The following is a 5386-nucleotide window of genomic DNA, read 5'->3' as shown; positions in this document are numbered from 1 at the left end:
CGAAACTTTTGGTTGATTCATTTTTTTTTTTTTTTATATATTCCCTCCTGAATTGAAATTTCTTTAAATTCACATTAACATGAATTCAACACACTGTAGTAAACAGATAAATGGAGGCAGAAGATGTCTTTCAGTCATCAATGCTCACATTCAGCGAGACACAGGAGCTCTTTCAAGCTGGTCACCATTTCATTCACAACACCTGTCCTATCAACCAGGAATCAGAATCAGAAATACTTTAATAATCCCACGGAGGGATTACTTTAGTTACATTACTCCATCTGTAATAGAGTGACTATAGGACCAGTTTGATAGAACACAATTTCATACAATATATATATAATTAGGGGGTCCCCGCTCCATCTTGTCATCAGTTTGGGGGTCCCTGGCCTGGAAAACGTTGAAGACCCCTGCTCTAGCCATCAAGTGAGTCTCACCTGTTATTCTGATCCTGACCTGTTTTCTGATCTGGATATTCGTGTTTTTGCCTTGTGCTTGTCTGCTCGGTTTGTTTTTGGCGTTTTACTGTTTTTCCTGGATTTTCATAATATAAGCAGTATTTGGTGTGTGGCATTAAATTGTTTTTTATTGGAACAAATTGTATTATTATTAGAGATGGTGAGATGAAGCCTCATGAGGCATTTTAACCGTTTGACTAATTGTTTCAACAGTCCCCACATTCCAAATGGGTGGACTCCTGTTCCAATTTGCATGTTTTCAGAACAAAATCCAGGCTTTGTTGGGTTACTGTATAAAACCTCGAACTCAACACTATTCCTCACATTTTGAATTGAAAAAGCTTCCTGGGTGTGAAGCAAAACGTCTCCAAACTTGGAAACCAAGTCCAGTGGATTGTTTTTATTTTTTTTGGAATCCCCACAGTTCATGAGGCCTCATGTGCACATGTCACCACCTACTGGTGGAGTACATAACTACAGTTAGTAATATAATCTGTGATCCTAGAAACTGTGCTTGTTTCCTATTTAAGTTCCTTTGAAATTGTTTATGATTAGTGTGTATAATAAAATTCTTTGTAAGGTTTTGTGTGTGTAAAATTCCTTAGAAAATAAACATTTTTAAAGGTACACTGTTTGTCATTCTAGTGACATAAACTCAAACAGACAGTGAAAGTGCTTGTACTACATATTCAGGAAAAGTAATTTTTCCACAGTTATTGGCTTTTGGCTCTATTCCTTTTTTTTATTTTTACAAAACTTCCCCCGCCTTTAAAAAAACGGCACTCAAGATGCTGGGTAAGAAGAGAAGTGCAAGTCTATACGAATTGGGGTACTGGAGTTTTTTTCCCCTCCCATTACTGCAATGGATTTTCCACGTGGCTTACTGTATGTTGGCCCCCATCACACTTGAATCTAAACATCATGCTACGTAGTAGTTCGAGCTCATCCAGCTAGAACTATTTCCAGCAGTCCTGTGGTATCACGGTAGCGAGGCTTCAGACATCATCAATTTTGGGTCCTCCCCTAAATTTATCACGTCTCAACCAGCACATCAGGGAAATGCCCCCTCCATTGCTTGAAGCCTCGGCCTCATCTCCTCCATCCATCCATCCATTTTCTAGCATGCTTATCCCGAGTGGGGTCCTGAGGGGTGCTGGTGCCCATCTCCAGCTGTCAATGAGAGGGGGGGCACACCCTGGACAGGTCACCAGTCCATCGCAGGGCAACACAGAGACAAACAATCATTCACACACACACTCACACCTAAGGGGACTGTAGAGAAGTCAATTAACCCTAACAATCAAGTTTTTGGACTGTGGGAGGAAGCAGGAGTACCCGGAGGGAACCCACGCATGCTCAGGAGAAACATGCAAACTCTATGCAGAAGGGGAACCTTCTTGCTGCAAGGCAGCAGTGCTACCCACTGCACCACTGAGCAGCCGGCCCATCCCATAACACCACTAACTATTATAGTTATCAGTTGTATTTGTATCAGTTTTAAAGCTATATTTGAAAGATTTGGAGAACTGTTTAAGTTAGCATGAATTGATGCATGTCCCAAGCTGGATTCGAACTATTGCTTTTCTCCTTTTTTGTCTTCTCCCTCTTTTCTCCTTCTTCCCCCTCTTCTCCAGACTATTGTTCCCCAGTGTTGTCTTTGGGGCAAAGATGATGCCTATTGTTCAAGTTTGAGTGTCGTTCAAATTCCTATCATATGCATTATTGATAGAAGTAGCATGTTTCCACAAACCAACTGACTACTTATGGGCTTAAGACGTGTAATCAAAATATTTTAAACATGGTGGAACATGTACCATGTGCATATTTTTTTTTTAGCTTAGCTCAAAAAAGAATCTGATTATTATCGAGGGGTTCACTATATAGCTGGTCTAGATACTAAGAAATTGCTGAAATCTGACTTTATAGAGGTTTCACAAATCATAGAAAGGTTTCACAAATTCAGGACCTGGTTTTAATAATTCTAAATATAGTTTAGAATAATCTATTTAGCTTCTAGTGAGATATCAACACCTTTTTGCCCTTAGGTGCCAGCGGGCTTGGAAAAGGGCCAGGAGGGCCATCTCCAAAGCCCTGGTTGGTCAAGCCAAAGCTGCCAACCCCCTTCCAGCTCCCACTTACAGGGTGGGTCAAAGGGTTTGGTTATCCACTAAGGATGTGCCACTTAAGCTTCATAGCAAGAAGCTGGCTCCCCGCTTTATTGGGCCGCTACCTATTGCAAAGGTGGGGAACCCAGTGGCCGTCCACCTCCCTCGTTTCTTAAGGATCCTACCCACAACTTTGAATCAACCTGACTGTATGATCTGGTGAACTGTAAAGTGCCTTGAAGTTGGTGCCCTCCTCTAGGTCACCTCCACCCGCCCGATTCATTGATGGGGACCCGGTTTACACGGCCCATCATCTCTTGAGGTCTAGGTGGAGAGATGGAGGTCTCCAATATTTGGTTGGCTGGGAGGGTTACAGGCCTGAAGAGAAGTCCTAGAGAAGTCCAAAAGTCCTAAAGAAGTCCAAAGCAAAAATTTAACAGATTTATAAATCTGTTCAGTTAAGTTATCCAATTTGCAGCTGAAATACTCTGAAAGCAGCTAACTACATTCTTTTAAGTTTCCTGACCTACATAAACGGGGACTCCCAGGAGAAGAAAAAAAAGGGATTTATTGAAATGGAGGAAATTATGATAATGATCCAGCTAGAAGGTTGCAATGGGAAATGGCCAGGAGCTCTGCAAAGAGAGACAATGTGAGGATATTTTCAGACTTATGGACGACTGAATATTGTAGATCTGTTCTTACTGTGGAAGAGGGGTTGACCAAGAAAGAGAGGTAAGCAGGTCTGGAGCTGATGGTCCTAGTTGATTCACTGGAGATGGATGGAATTTTACACACACACACACACACACACATATATATATATATATATATATGATTCTTGTTATAGCAATTTGGGAAGGTCCGGTGAGTGTTTTGTGATGCTGAGCTAAAGTATAATGTAAATACTTCCTCAATGATTAGACACTTCATTGCCAAGCGTGAAGCTGCAAACCAGCACAAATCAAGGTAGGCTAGATTTATAGCAGTATTAATAACAACCCAGCAATTCATTGCTTACTTTTAATACTATGTCCTATAAACACTGTGACAGAAGTCACAAAAAAATCTGTTTTGTTTTTGTAAAGAAGCTTCAAACACAAAACATACATTGCATCTTTATAATCGAATTCACTAATTCACATGCAATTATGTCACATAAAAGAAAACTATTATCACAGACATCAGTTTATTAGTAGAGTTGTTATGTGAATAAATCACTAAGAAAAATGAATACCGTAGAAATAAGACATGAATTTGCAATTAAAACTCTTTATTTTCCTTTATTGTCACAATATTGCAAACAATGCCATGTTTTGATATCTGAAGTATGAAGGCTGTCAGGGCCTATTTGCAACAGCAGATGTCACTAGTGAGGAATAAACGAAACCACACACAAGGATCTATAAGGTCCTCTTCTATTCATGATTTATATAAATGAAATGCAAATGTTCTTTTCTTTGCAGCAACCTACAGTATTTTGTTGCACTGTATCTACTCCATCTCAGGCTAACAAACTTGCAGAAAGTCTGTGGTGGTGTTCAATGCTCTTTATAAAATTTTTAAGTTTACAAACGCTCACAATGTGCTTCTTATTTCTGATCTTTATGCTTTAATATTTACCTTATCTTATTCTGTTTTTTTCCCTTTTCAACTGTTAAACTCTCTGGGCTTATTCAATAACATAAAGCTGATTTTCATAGTTTGTTGTTTTTTTTTCTTTTAATAATGTAACTTTTTATTGGTTTTCATTTGTTGAGCCTTCTTGGTGATGATTCTACAAAGTAAGAGTCTAATTGGGAGATTCCTTGTAAAATAAATGGAATTAAAAGGAATTAAAACATTTTCTTTGCAATACTTTGAAAAGTGATAGTTTTGCATCAGGTTCAGAAAGTTCTTTCACTCACTGTCCATCTAGCAACAGAGTTCAATATCTGAAAATTGGTATCCCTAGGTGCCGTGCCTTTTAACTTAATGTATAAACGGTGTGGTATGTAGTCAAATTTGGACAAAAAAATCAAAATCATCCTCGAGATCCTTCAAGCTAAATTATGTGTTAAGTATTATTCAGCAATGTAAGTTTTCCTTATTTTGTAATGATTACTTGCTGCCAGCTGGCATCTTTATCTTACAATACTTTATAATACTTTCTTTATAAGCATGTACTCTTCTGATGTCTTTTTTTTATTAAATTGCAACTACATTTCTCCTAAGACCCAAAACAAAGAGACCAAAAAAGCATTTTCTTTAAATGTCAGTGTATTTTTTTTCAGAAGCTATTATACATATCAGTTACAATTCAGTATCACATCACCATAGAGACTGAAACTTGTTGATAATAGTGTAATTTAGTAAAGTGTATGGTTACAATGCAAGTGCTCAAAGTCATACATGGAAGATAATTTGAATGCATAACTACTACTAATGACTTTGATATTTACAAATTATACCTTAAAGGAAACATTCAGGACACTTTGTGCATAAAAAAAAAAAATACTACATGGAGCACACATTTGCATTTATGTTTCTTTGATGTTGATCAATTAGATTTCTTTCTTTTGTTTTGTTGATCAAAGTCCCACAATCAGGATTTTTGGCCGAAACATTTATTCACCAAGCTTGAACCTCTGGCAAGAGTTTGAAGGATTCATCAAGGATTCCTTTTTTTCTGTACATGGCTACAGAGAAAACATGTCTGTAATTGAGTGTCTCCCCCAAAACCTTATAGTTGAGAAAATTTTCTCACCAAATAGTTGCACAGATCTATGGGTTGTTTTCAATTACAAAGGCAGGGTTAATGCATCCTCCATTGTTTGGATAGAA

This window comes from Cyprinodon variegatus, unplaced genomic scaffold (assembly GCF_000732505.1).
Source record: "Cyprinodon variegatus isolate N-32 unplaced genomic scaffold, C_variegatus-1.0 Scaffold1003, whole genome shotgun sequence".
Classification (NCBI taxonomy): Eukaryota; Metazoa; Chordata; class Actinopteri; order Cyprinodontiformes; family Cyprinodontidae; genus Cyprinodon; species Cyprinodon variegatus.
The sequence above is the reverse complement of the archived record's forward strand: the minus strand, read 5'-3'. Positions refer to the sequence as shown.